Source organism: Leptodactylus fuscus, chromosome 7 (assembly GCF_031893055.1).
Source record: "Leptodactylus fuscus isolate aLepFus1 chromosome 7, aLepFus1.hap2, whole genome shotgun sequence".
Classification (NCBI taxonomy): Eukaryota; Metazoa; Chordata; class Amphibia; order Anura; family Leptodactylidae; genus Leptodactylus; species Leptodactylus fuscus.
In genome coordinates, this window is record NC_134271.1 from 113,335,219 (window position 1) to 113,353,673 (window position 18,455).

An 18,455-nucleotide genomic window follows, 5' to 3' on the forward strand; every position below is an offset into this window, starting at 1 on the left:
CTTTTGGAGTTCACACAGGGTTTTTTGGACCAGATTTTGATGTGGAGACCGCCTCAGAATCCGGTCCAAAAAATGGCTAGCCACGACTGGATGCCGGTGTGCACATATTCAGACATGGGAATACCTAATGTGTTTATGTTTAGATAGATTGTAAGCCCTCGTGGGCAGGGCCCTCTACCCCACTGTGCCAGTCAGTCATTGTTAGTATTATATCTACCTGTATATTCTGTGTATTGTATGTAAACCCCAAAATGTAAAGCACCATGGAATTAATGGTGCTATATAAATAAACAATAATAATAATAATGTTTAACTTTGTTTTATTTTTCTATGTGCCTATTTCAATCACTGTATATGCGTTGGGGGGGATCACTAACATAACTCATAAGTCAGACAGCTTCAGTGCTGAATGGTGCAGAGTGGTAGTCAAGCCTAATTTTATAACTTCTGGGGAGGGGGCAAAATTTCATTTTTTGCCTCAGGCAGCAGAAAAGCTAGAATTGGCCCTGAACCCTGATACCCATCAGCCAGTCTAAGATCATACTGTATCACTGCCTGAAAGTAATTGTGATCATGTAGCAACATGCATCAGGTTTGGATTTCTGGCAGCTATCATGTCGCACTTGAGGAAAAAGTTGTAGTTTTTACAGGTGAAAGAATGAGACTGTAGCTCAAAGACAGATGGACTTTCTGTGGGCACTCTCTCCTCCAGGTAATTGACTGAGATTCTGAATTAGGAGCACCTGTCTATATTAAAGGCGTATTCTGGGACTGTGATATTGATCATCTGTCATTAGGATAGGTCATCAATATCGGATTGCTGTATGTCTCATACTCAGAACTCCTACAGATCAGCTGATTAGGTATGGTGCAGTGACGTGACTAGAAATGGTGGAGCTCCGTGGCGAACTTCTGACATGGGACCCTTACCCCCGAAGACCTCGACTGACCTTCCCCCCCTACATTCGTAAATGCACTATTATGCCCCATAGTGGCCCCTGCACACAGTATTATGGCCACATAGTATAATAATTGGAGATCCAGGGCAAGGTACGAACATAAAAAACAATGTTACCTCTCCTGGGCTCCGGCGCACTCCCAGCATATGTCAGCCATCTTCAATGATAGATCAGACGTCACTTGAGCTGGGGCTTGTGTTCTGACACATAAGGACACAAGCCTGGACCACATGATGTTTGGGACGTCACACAAGTAGGCCTAAAGCCTTCCGATGCCAGGAGAAGTAAGTAACGGTGCTTTTTATTTTCCCTCTCCCCTCCCGACCTTCCGATCATTATATTCAGGCGTCTGAAAAGACTTCTCCCCCCCCCTCCCCCGAGTATAATGGTAGTGTTTGTAGGGTTCGCGAGCCCATGGCCTCACTTACTGATCCCGGGTCCTGCACACAGCCGCCTCTGCAGATGGGAAATCGCCAGCAGCCGTGAGTAGGAGCCAGGATCAGAAACTAATTAGGGCCCATTACCTACTGGAGTTACTCGATTGCAAGCTCAGATTAGTTGGGGTGTCAGGTGTCAGACTTTATTTGATCTAATACTGATGGTCTATGGTAAGAATAGGTTAGCAAGGTAATCCTGAAAAACACCTTTAACAGACATTTAAAAAATACTGTATATCTAAATATAAAACAATATTTGATAATATGATAGGCTTAGAAACACCAGTTCAGCAGCATATTATCCTTGAATATTACTTTATAATTAAAATTAGTGCTGTGCAGTCTAGAACATATATCCACAAATGCATCAGCCCTGTCCTGTCCTTAGTATAACTCTGAATAATTCAGACACCAAGTAGTACTATGATAAAGAAAAAACAATAAGTGTTTTTGCTACAACATACAACATTCATTGGTTCTAGATAACCATTATGTCATACTGAAACCACAACTATGGAAAATTGGTGTAACTACTGGTTCTGAAGTACCCAAAATAAACAAAAAAAATGAGAATTGAGAAAACATAAGCACAATATTAACACAAATCCTTGCATATAACAGTCAGCAGGAATCACAAACAACTATCACCATTCTCGTACTACTGAAAATGTTGTCCAAAGTAATTTATAGAGTAGTTTTAACAAGAGTGCCTAAGGAGCTGAATAGCCTGAACAGAAAGGAAGACTGAAGTCACTTGAAATCCGAGTAGAAACACAACAATTGGAAAGAAAATTACAGCTTGGCAGTTTTCACTGCAGATTTTGCATTATTTTATGGAGAGCAAATTTTAAAAGAATTTGTTGGGCGAACCCTGCCAGATTCATCTCACGATGTTTGATCCATTTGGACCTAATACGACAGGACCTGAAACTGTTATTAATATACTCTGGGATCTCTTCAAACCCCAGATATTAATGAGCGGAGGCCAAGGGGAGATGACAAACATAAAATCCAGTGCTACTCACCTGTCCTGGGCTCTGGCACAACTCTCTGCTGGCTTCAGGCCTCTTTAGTAACATGACAGATGTCACATTTGTCAGGCTGGCATCATGGCACATAGTACTTTGTGCAGATGCTGCTATGGGATATCATATTGTCTGGAGGTCACTTTGCAACATTATAGTGTGTGCAAATGGGGCATTATACCATGTGGGGGTCAGGAAAGGGGGTGCTATGCTGTTTGTGTTAAAGGGCCCCAAGTCAAAAGTTTGTTTTAGAGCCCAGTCTTTGTTATTTACACCCCTGGTATAGTTAAACATATAATTCTTGCAAAATGAATAATGTGCTTTATCTCTGATGCATCCAGGCTATTAGGACGACATTTCAGTTCAACTAAGACTATATAGGAATTGGCTTGTATAGTTGTTGTAGGCAGAAAACTGTAGTAACTTGCTTTAATTAACTATTTCTGAAGTTTCATCTTTTGACACTTCAGATGCATTTGAACAATTAAATTATCTTCAAAAGTGGACACAATTGAAAAAGTAATATAGGTCTATGACTTATTTCTCCTGAAAATAGACAAGGCTTTGTAAATCTGCAGTATCAGAGAAGTGACTTTGTTGTCCATAGTAACATAATATCCATAGTATCAGATATTATATTCGTTTTTGAATGCTTTGTACACCTTCACATTGTTTTTACTTCTTGAATTATATGTATATTGCTTTAAAACACTTTTGGTTAGATATTTGACTTCTATAGCTGTATGTATAAAAGCTACAATGCAAATTGTAGAATGCCATTTATTAGCTAATCCATCAGAATAATCCATCTGACAGATTGCAATACTCATTACTGTTTTAACACATTGGTGGGGCTCAGTGCAAAATAACATAAAGACAGACAAGTGAGACACAATATAGGTGGGTACTATTACTGTGAGGGGCTCTAAAGGTGAAGTTATTACCATCCATAGCACTATGGATGGAGGGGGTTTGTAACATTATATATAGTGTGCCCTCCTTATCATTGTATGGAACAACATCTCTTATTATTTGTGTTCTCTTTGTCATTATATACAGTGTCCTCATTATTATATACATTATAGTGCAGGGTCTATCTATAGACCTCCCTTACCTGAGCCCAAAATAGATGTCTTGGCCTCTTTGAGGTTGATATTTGTTATCTATGTCAGTGGTTTACAAACTTTCTGAAGGCTGGACCCACTATTAAATAAGAATTTTGCTAATAACCCTCCCTCTACCTTATTTAGTTATTCCACTAGAATCTTCTTTTTCTGCTTTTTAGCACTATATTCTGCCTTTTATTCTGTTCTGAAATCAGAAATTTGGGGGTCCCATATGGCAAAATGTAGGGCCCTCTCCTCCCCAATGTATCTTACAGTTCCCTGTCCTGTGGCCCCCGCAGAGTATATATAATGTTCCCTCATTCTCCCCACACAATATACAATGCTCCACAGTGGCCCCACACAATATAATGCTACAGAGGAGCCACCACAGTATGATACTCCATAGTGTCTCCACACAGTATAATAGCCCACAGCAGCCCCCCCTCCACCCTACAGTATAATGCTCTACAGTGAACCCAGAAAATATATTGCTTCAGACTGGTCCAACACAGTATAATTCTCTACAGTGTCTCCACAACATAATACTCCAAGGCAGCCCCCCACAGTATAATACTCCACAGTGGTCCCACAGAGTATTATGCCTCAGGCTGCTTCATTATTAAAGATGGGTGAACCTCACAGGATTCTTCTCAGACCCCAGAGTATTATAAGTGGTGGTGAGGAAAAATAAACATTGATACTCACCTTTCCAAGGAATCTTTACTCTGTCCAGCTGCATCCTGCTAGCATCTCGCTTCATCTTTAGGCCTTTTGTGACATCATGCGCTCTAGGAGGTCATGTACGGTGCATAGACACCATGATGCAGTTGCCCAGTGTTATGTCAGTGCACCCCATTTTACCACTGAAGCCCAATCAGAGGCCTCAGCGCTGAGCTTGTGAAGTCAGAAGAGGCATGAAAATGAAGTCAAAGCTGGACACCAAAGATAGGTGAGTATAACTGTTTATTTTTACTCACCTCCCCTGGGCCCCTCTCTGTAGACTGTGCAATGCTGTTCTTCATTAGTCAACATATCAAGACTGTTTTGCTGCACTGCACAGCCTATTTACCACTGATGGCTCGCAACCCACTGTTAGTCTTCCCACCGCCCAAGTATGTGATTTGTACTTTTTCTATATTCATTTTATGATGTGGTAAATGAGGTATGTACTATTTGTGAATTGCATGCTATAGGTTGGAAGAATTTTCTGTAAAAATGGGCTTAGTGGCAAAACGAATTGTGCACATACTATGTGTGCTAACTTTTCTTGGCTTATTCATTGTCATTCCTTCTTCACTAATATCCTCTCCCCTCGATGCTGGGCCAGAACCCATAGGTAAAGTTCTTGAGGTACTGAGTAATAATGCCACCAATAATGATATAATAATGATAACACAATTGCTCCCAGTGTATGCTATCTATAGTGCACCTAATTAAATGCTCCACATAGTTAGCCAGAGAACAGAATTTGCAGTTGGGACCTGGCACTCTCTCCCATATTAGGAGATAACTCAGATTCTAGCAAAATAACCTTTTACATGCTTTGATCAATAGTAATTACATTTAAGTGGTTAGAAAGGAAGTCACCCCCTCTCTTACCCCATGGCACAAAATTTCAGTGTCTTACTATGGCAGTGTGAAGGCCTCTCAATTGCCTATTAGTTGCCATATAAGGAAGTGTATGAGTTTAAATTTAGGGTTAAACTCTCTTGTGGAACAGTACTACTGTCAGGAGGAGTGTTCCTCAAAGACTTCTGACACTAATTTCAGCGCACTATCAGCTTTCTTGCGGTATATTAAACTGTGTGCGTCTGAGAACATGAAAGGTGTTATAGGGATAAGATGGAACAATTGTGCTTCCCATTTTAGTGGCAGTTAGTCCAGAGACCCTAAAACAAACTGCTCCACACATTTGGGCCCCAAAAATCTCACTGGATAGTAAACTTTAAAGATGCTTAGAAGCTCTCTACTGCTACTCAGTAAATACCTGTATCAATGGCTGAAATGTGCCCTGCATTTCCCCTAAAGTATCTGAAAGAAAGGACTTAGAACTTGGGGCACTCCATATTTGCCATAGAAGAAAGGGATAGAAAGCTGGAACAGGAAATTAAAAGCAGCTGTCCTGTCCATTTTGTAGAAAACCCACTCCATGTTGTGTGACTTGAAGATTATTTGATTAAAAAGTGAGCCATGGACTATGTCGATTAAACTGCCCAGGCCTCCTTCCTCATTATTGCACCAAACACCAAGGGCATCCAAACTTCCATCTGCCAGGAGACCCATAGCAGGGTGTACCCTGGTGAGCTAGTATCGCCCTCAACACCACCAGTACATCCCACTTCTCACAAAATATATATAATATATTCAAATTCTTCAAAATAAATTATTATCATTTCTATTTCTGAAAGCATTTTAATGTTGTAGCATTTTTTCAACCCCTAAAACTTCTTCACAGTAATATAACTCTGATGGAAGGTTTTATCGTAATGTGAACAGATCCTCAACTACTGCTGACCCTCCATTGATTGTATATGTCCGGGTGGCAAATGTTTAAAGGGATTCTACCATTAAAATCATATTTTTTTGTAGATATCACACGTAGGAATAGCCTTAAGAAAGAGTTCTCTCGCAGCACTGGGGGTGGGCCCCAGCGCTTACACAGTGGCCATTTTCTTGTTGCCCATGGGCATGCGCAGTCAGTTCTGCCCGAGGCCTAGAAGTTTGAACCCAGCTGCGGAAGAAGACGCGCAAAGAAGCCGTTCCTGAAGAAGATGGAGGCAGCGCTGGAGAGTTCTCTCGCAGCATTGAGAACACCCCAGTGCTCTTTGAGCGCTGGGGACGTCTCCAGTGCTGTGAGAGAACTCATTTGCATACTGACGAAAATTTCTACCAAACGGCAGCGTGGAGAAGACATCTAAAGGTAGGAGAAGAATATCCTTTCTTAAGGCTATTCCTACGTGTGATGTACAAAAAAAATGTGATTTTAATGGTAGAATCCTTTTAACTCTGCAAGGATGTATCTGATAGCAGCTGGTCAAGACAGTACAGCTGAAAGCAGCCAGTTGTCAGTGACATCTAGATTCCTGTGACAGGAGACAGGGATGGTGAGATGGTATGTTATCATTCATGCTTTCCAGATAGCTCTATACACAGCAGTATACGTGTACAGCTTTGAAATCCTACGATGCAGCTTCACCCCCCCCCCACCCCACCCAATAGTCATGAGATCATTATGACTTTAAGGGAGGCACAAGGCATATAATAAAAAAAACAAACACTATAATATATTATAATTTAAAAAAATAATCAGTACCAAGCCCACGTCACAGGTTCTAGCCACATCCTGTTGACGCTGTAATGTGTCACCTACAGAAAAATTAATGAAAGGGGAAACCAATATTTTAATAGTACTTTGTTCTGTTAAAAAAATAATAAATAAATATTTTTCTACTTTTTTTCCCTTCACATTAAAAAAAAACAAAAAAAACTTGAAAAACCTAAACCAAAAAAATAAATAAATGTTAAATCCTTCAAACCACATGTACCAAAAAAAAAAAATAAAAAAAAATCCAAAAATGTGGCCAGTTATGAATCAGGGAAAATGTCTGTTATGAAAATAAAATCCCCATAATATTGCATGTTGCATAAGGCTTCAGGGCCAGGTGTGGTTTACTGCGCTTTTTTATTTTTGTGCTCCTATAAATGATTCAGAAAATGGAGCAGGGTATTTTAATACATTTGTCTTCTTAATCACTTCTGCTTGTACATTACTTAGCGCTAATATGAAATGTACTTCCCTAATAGAATTTCTCTCCATCACTCAGCACCAGTGTATTTCTCTGTTTAGTGACTCTTTTGTTTTGAGTAATTATGATGCCATCTTTAGGCAAACAGATAAAAGTAATTAGTTTATATACTTGACAGCTCAACGGCAGAAAATCAAAACATTTTCAGAAGATGAAACAACGGCATTTTGTTTATAAATGTAATAATGAACCACTTGCACTCTTTAACAGAATTAGGTAAGTACATGACATTGGTAATAAACTGGACCTGTCATAACCAAATACGACTCCTGTAGTCTTATTAATGAAATAAGGATTTATTTTCATGACTGTGCAGGTCTTTTATTACAATACAGATCTGCAGCAAGACGCTTAAAGGGGTATCACAATTTCATCAAATATAAGGGTGCATTCACAAGACCAAGTTTCAGCTGTGGTCCGAGGAGAGGGACTCCCAGGATAATAGTCATTGATATTGTAATCAAAGGCCTGAATGGACCTCTGATGCCAATATGAATTTATCCTAAAATATTCTTTATCAAATGAAAAGTTGTAAAATTTTACAATATATCCTCTGTAACAATTCCTTATGATTTCCAAGATTTCAGCTTACAGTCACTAAGTGTTTCATTCCGAAACACAAATATCTGTCCTGATCATGTGATGTCACAAGGGTGATCACTGGTGTAACTATGTCATCACAGATGTGAAAGAGATCAAAAGCCAGAACTTTCTAAAGCTGTGCAGGTGAAAGTCCTTGTACAGTAAAGAGTAGGGGAGGGATCCAGCTGGTTCTCTGTGGTTTCTTGGACCCACTGTTCAGTCTCTTGGAGGCTGTGCCTGATTGATGACAAGACCATGTCATTACTCAGGGTATCTTTGGCAGTTGGGGATAATCAAGACTGATGTACAAACTGGTAGTCTTGATAAATTCCCCGAATAATGGTGGGGGATGTTAGTATCAATTGTGAGGACATAACTGGAGGGGAGGGGTGCAGGACTGTTAGTAAAGGCTCAGGTGTCCTGATGCAATAGCTCTTGACAACCATCAGCATGTTCCATGTACATTTTAGCAGCATTTACATTTCCTTTTCCGGCCCCTTAAAGACTTCTTTGCAACATATCTGTGCACACAAGTTTCCCATCATTACCATGCCCTATCAGTAATTGTGCCCCCTTTTGTGTCACAGCCTCCCTCACAAAATCTCTCCTCTATTACATGGATTCTTGGCCTACATCATGGTGGCAGCAGTAAGCCCTTTTCATGGTAATACTATTGAAAAAGAGGAAACGTTGGTCCCGGAACATGAGAGAACATATGAAGTCATTCACTCTACTGAGGACTTTATGAAAAGACTCCTAGCAATATTACAGACTAGTAGTATACTGGGACATATGGAAACACGCCTTCTCTTCAATTCATTGGGGAGACCTGGAAGCAGGAAAAGTACCATCACCAATCCTGCTGATCAAAGATCCTACTGAAAACAAAATGCTGAACTGCAGATTTTTGCCATTTTGCCTGTTAAAAATTTGAAGAACAGAAACAAAAAACCAACGCAATAAACATACCCCAAAATGGCATTACTGAAAAGTACACCTGTCTCTGCAAAAAACAAAAAAATTATCTAAATTATCTAAAAGAAGCCTTCAAGAAAATCACATAAAGGCACTCTCTCCAATTTTGCTCCATTCTGAATTTTTTTCTGGTTCGCAATACATTGTACAGAATAATAAATGGTACCATTATGAAGAAAAACTTGCCCCGTAAACATTAAGTCCTCGTGTCTCAAAAGAATAAATAAATAAATACTACTCACCTGTCCCCAGTGCTCTTGTGTCCAGCCGACGCGTTCTGATTAGAGATAAGTGAGTACTATTCGAAACTGCTGTTTCGAATAGCACGCTCCCATAGGAATGAATGGACGCAGCTGGCACGCAGCCGGGGTCAGTGTCCTGCCGCTTAACCCCCTGCACGCCGGCCACTCCCATTCATTCCTATGGGATCGAGCTATTCGAAACGCTAGTTTCGAATAGTACTCGCTCATCTCTAGTTCTGATCCTTCTGCTCTGGTGCCTTCTCATTGGTCTTTTCCTGAGTTAGGCCGCTTTCACATGGTCAGTGTTTGGTCAATGATTTTCTTTAGTAATTGTGTACCAAAACTAGCAGTAGGTTAAAAACTCAGAACAGGTACAAATATTTCTATTATACCTGATCTCTGTAGTCTCTACTCCTAATTTTGGCTCACAATCACTGAACAAGATCACGGACCAAACACTGTAGCGTGAAAGCAGCCTTACACTAAATCTACTGATTGGCCTCAGCAGTCACATGCCGAGAACACAGGAGCACGCTGAGAGGCACTGGACCACCATGGAAAGAGTGATTTTTAAAATTTTATTTTCACTGTTCCCGTTTGATTTAAAACTTAAAACAAGTTGTCAATTTTTGCCTGGACAACACCAAATTTGTCCTCTTCATGACCACACGTAGCTCTTCTAATTTCAAGTTCAGCTTTCTGTGAATTATATTAATCATTAAATGTTACACTTGGCTGTACAGATAGCCCTGCACTCTTCCTATATCTTGTATTAACTCCTTGTATTAACCCATTGCTGTACTTGTATTTAGCCATCTTCCTATACATTGCATTAAACCTCTATACAGCGGTCAAGGGATCACTTCTATTCTTCAATTTAAACTCTGTCATCTCTTACTGTCAACACTTGTCCTTACTCCTCCTGTGGCTACAGTCTCTTAGGGGGTTACATGCCGAATGGTAACTTGCAAATCCTCACAGTCAATAACAAGTACCAGGGACTACTCATATGTGTTTTTTGTTAAACCCTTTATTGAACAATTATATAGGTGTAAAAAAAAAACAAAAAAAAAAACATTCAAGTATTCATAGAAGACAGTACAAAATATGTTAACAATATATGGATTTTTAAACACAATGTATTAGAAAAGCTAAAACATTAATAAAATCATGCACATAGAATTATCAACACAGTCTGTATAAAGAGTGTGGTGCAAGACCCCTGTACAGTAGTGGAGCGGGTATATATTTCAATGAGAGAGTAACTGTGAATTAAATAGAAGGTATTAAAGTGGTAACAAGCTATAACAGGGTAATAAGATCATGAGAGGTGAAGTTGTTCCATGACAGGGGTGGCTTGCAATTGAATCTCCTTTTACTGAAAGCAAGTAGTTTGTATTGGGAGAGTCACATCACACTCCCCAAACTTGTTACATTTTGTTTGGACACCCTTTATGCTTATAAACTAGGGATGTGTATAGAATAATTTGGCTGACCTGCAGTTTCTACATTCTCAGCATGGGAGTGTCTGGATTATACCAATGGAAGACAATACATTTTACTTCCTGCAGTAATATTTACATATGGAACGCCCATGCCTTGTCAGATATGTTTCACTATGTGCAGTGAAAACAGCAGTAGCCCAGTGTGTGGCAGCACTACAAGCATATCAATGAGACTGTATTAACATGCTATTGGGACCTAGACATGTCAACTGTCCACCCCATGTGTTGTTCACCAATAAATAATACTTGGTGTTCTCAAATACTTTCAGTTCATTGCCCAGCATAATTTTCTTAACAAAATACATATTCAAGGCAGCACTACATCATCTCTTTTTAATGAATAATTGTTGAAGATTACGTTCCTTAGAAAGCGTATAAAACCTTTCTATCATTAGCCTATCAGTAAAATCCTCTAACATTCTAATCCCCGTCCACTTCAGATCTTTAAAGAAGCCTCTAAATCTCCGCAGTAAATAGGGATTAGCTATTAAAGAATAGGACATATTATGTCTAATTCCTAGTACCCTCACTGGTCAACGCCATATCATGTGCTTAATGACTACTTTCTCTCCATTAGTTCTTGAGACTGGAATTGACAATCTGATGTTCTGAAGACTAGATGAAGACAGAAGATTTCTGTAGCTCTTCATTAAACAGGTTACAGTAACCAAAACCTGGCCTTGCCTAGTTGAAATACAAATATATCACATTTGTGGTGCACCATCGGCAGATCAAAGGGACAAATTCCAGCACTGGGTGAAGGATCAAAGTAGTTTTTATTCCATTCAAGGTAAAAAAATTTCAAGACCATGCACCTGGACTCCTGGGTCCTGCAGAAGTCTCCTGGGAAGCCGTACTATAGAAGTATTCTATATTTCAGTACATGGTGCCTCATATAGCCCAAAGTCACGTAAAGTGACAGCCCTGTGTCTATTCATAGGGGGTGTGGCCTATAAAAGAGACTAGATCTGCAGAAAAAAAATTGACAGCACACTTTGCGAGCCATAGTCTTATACTTCCAAAAAAAAGTCTTTCTACAACTTGAAATCCTATCAGGAATGGTCTAGTCCAAAAATGAAGAACATAACTCCACAATAATGATAGTAAAACATCATCAATATATTAATATCCAAAACAAGGAAAAATGTTTTTAAAAAAACCACACACATAAAAACACGCCAGAGAAGGTCACGGCAATTGATGCATATAGATCAATGGAGATATAATACTAGGACATAAAGAGCAAGTGCAATAAATAATATATTCAACAAAATATTGTGTCAAAAAAAAATCCATATATCAATATATAAAGTCTTTATTATAAACTACTCCAAAAGATACAAGTATAATCCAAGATTATACCCATAAATGTATATAATCTTCAATATGAGATATATCTATACAAATAATTGTCTAAGTCACACTTATACATTTGACATAATAGGTCAGTAACCATCCACATATGGCAGGTACATATGCATATACAATTTAGAACACAGAAAGCCAATTGTTCTTAGTATTAGTGGCGTAAATACCGGAGTAGCAGGGGTAGCAGCTGCCACAGGGCCTGAGACATTAGGAGCCCAGCCACAGCCGCTACCGCTGCGTTTTTTTATTTTATTAACTAGGCCGTTACTGGCTGGAGTAACGCCAGATGGTAACGGGCCCTATTTACTTACCGATCCCGGCAGGAGAGCCCCAGGAGAGGTAAGAGAACATAAAAAATAGTGTTACTTCTCCAGGCTCCAGGCAGGCTTCGGGTCTACTCGTGTGACGTCCTTGACGTAACATGACTGGGGTCTGCGTCCTGGGTCATATGACATTCTGGAGGTCTTTGAAAATGGCCGACACTACCAAGAAGTGCAGTGGAGCCCAGGATAGATAAGCAACAGTGCTTTTTATGTTGGTATCCCCCCCGGTCTCCGATTATACTCTGGGCTGATTATTATACTCTAGGCCGATTATTATACTCGGCATTGGTCGGGGGAGGGGGGGCTTGTCAAAAGTTCGCCACAGGAGTCCACCATTCCTAGTTACACCACTGCTTAGTATAGTCACACAACTGGAGAACTCGCCATACACAAAAAGAAAAACAAAGACCCATATCATGAAGTGCCGCAACCTCCACCTGCAGTCCCAACACATATTTCGCCCCTGCTTCAGGGGTTGCCCATGCTTTTTTTTTGTTTTTTTGTTAATAAAGTATTTCTATAGGTAACAATGTCTTTGCGTCAATGAATCCTAGCATAATAATCTGTAGATCCTTTTTTAGCAGCAATCCCCTCCACCAAATATTTCTAGATCTCCACAATGTTACAGATGACTTTTGAACTCTTGTTCTCTGCAAACGTTGTTCAGTTCATCAATATTTCTTGAATACCTTGCCCAGTGTTCTTCAGGTAGTGCCACAACGACTCAATAGGGTTTAGGTCAGGACTTTCATATTCCAAAACACATTTTTTTCTAGCCAGTGTATTCGTTGATTTTCTTGTGTGCTTTGGGGCAAGGTCTTGTTGCATTTCTTCATCATGAGGTTACAAACTGCTGCCTTTATATTCTCCAGTAAAATATTTTCATATGCTTTAAGTTTAATTTTTCCCTCAACGATTGCAAAGCACCCAGGTCCTGAGACAACAAAGCATCCCCTAACTGTGCTTTCCATCCCATGCTTCACATTTGGGATGAGGTTTTGGTGAGGTTTCCATTGTTCATTTGTGCTACTAAGTTTGTCTCATCAGTCCTTAGAGCATTTTCTCAGAAGCATTGTGGAATATCCAGAAGATCTTGAGCAAATTTGACAAGATCCACAATGCTTTTTTGGACAGCATTGGCTTTCCTCATGGTGTCCTTCTACAAAAACTATTCTTGTTCAGTATTTTTCTAATGTCAGACACGTGCACAAAGGATCGTGCTGTTTGTAAAGTCTTCTGCTGCTATCATTGGGTCCTTTCTTAACAGGGTGCTTACTCCCAAAAGGGAGCGGATTGATGTTTGCATACAGGTTTAATTTTTTTTCCATTGCATTCAATGGAATTATCAGGGTGCGCTGAATTATCAGATACAAGATGAGGATGGCTACATCTGTAGGCCTTTAGTTATGCTTTTGTAGCCTTTGCCAGCTTCACATGTGTCTATTAATACATCTTATGAGAATTTCTGAAAGCTGTTTTCACCAAGTCATGGTTAACAATAACGAATCCTTCTTGGAATCAGCAGATTTGTAGATAACCAGGATATTTAATGGCAGAATGCCTATGAAACCCATGCTTCCAATATTATCTTCTTGTGGGTAGTTTCACACACACAGTACTTTTTGAAAAAAGTCAGTTTTCTTGGCAGTTCTCCATTAAGTTCTTTGGGCCAAAGCCAGAAGAAGGTTTAAAAAGGATGGGAAACATAAAAGACGCTCTCTCCTTTCTGCTGCATCTACTTCTGGCTTTTGGCTCAAAAAATTGCATCAAAAAGTGTGGTGGAATTCCTTCATAAAAAGCTTTTTAAAGCTACACTAAATAAATATTTTTGGCAATTAGCTTTTGGAGAAGTCATGAACACAGAGGATCGCTTAAGGTAAAAGAAGACAGCTGCTATATACAAAGCTCCATCCACCTGAAGTGATGAATGGTTGCTCAACGTTGAGGGTAAAATGGAGGGTTTCCCTGCAAAATCACATGTCCATTAGTTATAACCCCCTACACCTTGGAGTATTACTCACTGTGGTTAATATAAGACATGAATAGTACAACTGTTTGTGCGTTACTATTTTAGTTGGCCTAAATTCACACAAATAGAAATTTCCCATGAAACCAATACAATAATACAAAAGGCAATCGAGCCATGGATTAAGTATCATGGCAAGTTTTAAAAAGGTGACTATATCTGTATATGGCCAGCAAAGTGGATAAGTAAGGAAAACACTTGTATATGTGTATATTGGGGTGTTCTTATTTAAGCAACCTTTTAATATAGAAACATAACTTATATAAAATGAGGAAAATCATACAAATGGACGACCACAGCATTTTTTTTTTTAAATTGGAATAGCAGAAGCAAGAATTGCAAGATTATTCCATCCTATTAAAACTATCACAAAGTAGCCACTGCCGTCTACCTAGTTTAGCCGTGATGATGCTATCTCTGCTTGGGGAGGGGCTTTTTTTGATCTTATCCCCTCATGTTTTGGATGGAGTTCCCATTGCTCATACTCCACTGTGTCTAGGCATCTTGATGTTTGAAATTCTCACATAACTTCTTTTTAGGATTCATTTTATTAGTGAGGTTCCCTGATAAGAGGTGCCTATGCACTCTGAAACGCGTGGGAACTAATAAGGAATACTTTTTTCTGTGAGGTTACAGCTTGGTACTGCCTTCCCTTGTAAGGGCGGGAGGACTGGGTTCCACAGGGACCATTCCCAGGGATATTGTAGGGAAGTATAGGTCTCCTAGGACTTACCAACGACGTCTGATGGGGTGAGATCAAATCATGATATAATGTGTACCCTGTGACATCAATTTAATGTTTGCTGTTTCCTCATTGCTGTATCGGGCTATATATTATGCAGGGTCTTCACGTATGTGATTAATGTATTATCCATATATTGGGCTTTTTAGGGGTTTATATTAATTGCTAAGTTTTATATGGTTCATCAGTGCTGTTTATGATATATCTGTATATGGCCAACAAAGATGATAAGTAAGGAACAACAATTGTATATGTTTATACTGGGGTGTTATTGATTAAGAAACCTCTTAATATAAAAACATAACTTATATAAAATGAGGAAATTCATACAAATGGATGACCATAGTATAATTTTATTTATATTGGAATTGCAGAAGCAAGAATTGCAAGATCTATTCTACCCTATTAAAACCATCACAAAGCTCTCAGTATGACAAATATTCAGTGTAGTTAGTTGGGTTTTTTTTTGAGGGGGGGTATTTTTTTTTTTTTACAAAAGTTGACTAGTAAACAATGGCATTATAGTTTCTTAACAATAACAATGTTATTGATAAGAGCCAGGTGTTGATAATCCCTGTGGTACCTTATTGCCAGCATACTACTGCTCCTTCCATACAGGAGTCACATTGAACCTGCAAATGGCAAATTCCAGGCGGCACCACTTATGCTCGCCTCCAGAGCTGCAAGTATTTAACATGAGCCTTCAAAATCAGATAAGCATCTTCTGAATATGACTCACTCTAAAAACAATCACATTGTGCTAGATTAGAAAGCTTATATGTGTCACAAGAATACAAGGAACAGAATTACTGCTAGAATAAAATATTGCCACTTTGAAATAGCAATCATTACACTTTGCAAAGCAATACAATCATTTTATGTATTCAGAAATACCATTATTTTGCATTAGGCTGTAGACAAAGGTAAATCATATATAGATTAAATAAATATTTCTATTAGTTATAACTCAATAATAATGCTTTTCTTAAAACGGAATGAATTGATATAGGTGGTCTTGTATCAGGGTAGAGATATGGTTAGATTGGTTTCTCAGGGATGGTAGAAAGACAGGCAGATACAGATACAACTGGTAGAACTTTATACACACTAGGAGGCAATGAACTTGATGATTGCAAAGTTCTCAACCAAGACATGGAGTTTATGGTTCTCCAACAAGACAATTGTTACACAGTGCTGACTCTTCACAGATACCTTGGGCACACGGTAGGGTCCTGACTGCTGAGACTCTACCAAACAGGTGCGCTTCACATCTGTCCCAATCACTGCGCCATCCAGAACAGTTGGGTGTGACCCCCATTGATCTGCAGGCTATTCTTTGTCCATAGGATAAAGAATAACTTCTTGAGGCCAGGGCACCATATGGCATTTACAGTCCCGGCCGTGAATCCCATCCACATGTTGCAGAAAAATATGCGCAGCAGAAATGTTCCAGAATTGTCAAGTTTTTGGAACTCGCAGCATGTCAATTATACCTATGGAAACCCCATCAGTTTTCCTATAGATATAATTGAAGTAGGAAGTCCGCAGAGGAAAACTATTCGGACTATCTGTGAAAAGCGTTGTAGGGGAAGAACTGTGATGCGTTGCTACTGTGTTTTTTTCCCACTTGGTTTTTCCTATTTGGGAAAGACTCACAATACAGTGTAGGCTGAAGTTTCTGTAACTGTCCTCCTAAACTTTGCACCTTTGCACCACTTCTGTGTAGTTTAGTTGCATGTCCTGCATTGTCTGTACTGTACCGGCTTACCATGAAACTCCTTGTGGTGCCAAAACAATTTTTTGCAAGCTTCATCAGAAAACAAATACAATATAGTCAAGTACAGATAGACGAATATAATAGCATGAGACATTATTGATCAAAGGGCAACTGCCAGCAGTGGTGTATCTACCGGGGTAGCAGGGGTAGCGGCTGCCACAGGGACATTAGGGGCCCGGCAACAGCCGCTACCGCTGCGTTTTCTTATTTCTTAGCGGGCCCTATTTACATATCAATCCTGGCAGGGGCCAGGATCGGTAAGTGACACCGCGGTATAATGATCGGAGCTCTGGGAGAGGTAAAGGAACATAAAAAATACAGTTACTTACCTCTCCACGCTCCGTACAGGCATCGGGCCTAGTTGTGTGAGGTCCATGATGTCACTTGACCGGGACATTCGTCCCGGGTCATGTGACGTCTGGGGTCATGTGATGTCCCTGAGTATAATAATTGTTCATGGGTGTTCATTAAGGGGCATAATACTGTGTGCAGGGGCCACAATGGGGCATAATAGTATGTGCAGGGGCCACTATGGGGCAAAACACTGTTTGCAGGGGCCACTATGGGGCATAATAGAGCGGGAATGCGGGAGGGGTCGGTCGGTTGAGGTCTTTGGTGTGGTCTAGGAAGGGGGGGCCCCCATGTCAAACGTTTGCCACAGGACCCCGCCATTCCTAGTTACGCCACTGCCTACCATAGAAAACAACAAGCAGGTGATCATTCTAGTATTAGCCTGGGTATTAGTATTAGCCAATAGTGTTGTAATTACCAACTTATACCAAGGTCCTAAGTATTGAGCTGCACCCATAAAGCGCTACAGTGCAAACAGCGGTGGAAATGCATCATGATTTTTCCCACAACACTTTCACAGAAAGTCTGCATAGTTTTCCTCTGTTGACTTTCTGCTTCAGTAATACCTATAGGGAAGCCTCCAGTGTTGACAATGACATGCTGCGATTTCCAAAAACAAAACATTTCCACTGCAGGTATTTTTCTGCCATGTGCAGATAAGATTCACTAGAATCCCGACTTTGCAGGGACTGTAAAATGCCATGGCTTATGCTCACCCATAAATGGAGGTGTTTATGCCACCTGGAGCCCCAACCTAAAGGTTTTAAGGCTCAATTAATTAACACTGGACCACTAAAACATAGAAAAGAGTGGGGTGAGAGGAGGTTAGATCATAAGGAAGTGAGGAGTGGGGATCACCAATCTACACAACCCATTGGGTGACAATATGGAAAGGTTTCACTCGAAAGCAAAACAAAAAACAGTAGAAATACGCCCTTAAGTTAAGCAGTGTATGATGTTCTAGTAAATTGAAGTGGATTTGCAGCAAAGTCTGCATGTGTTTAATGGAGATTTTGCAATGTTTTCGCAGTTTTTTCCTTTTACACATTTCAGATTTTGTGATGCAACAACATAATTTACAACACATCAGTAACAATTATTGGCAAATCTGCAGCATTCTTGAAGTTTTTCAGATTAATGTCATTTTCACATTTATTGTGCAGAATCCACATTGGAAATTAACAAAATTGTGCCAAGGTTGAATTCACTCTAAAAAATTACTCCACAATTA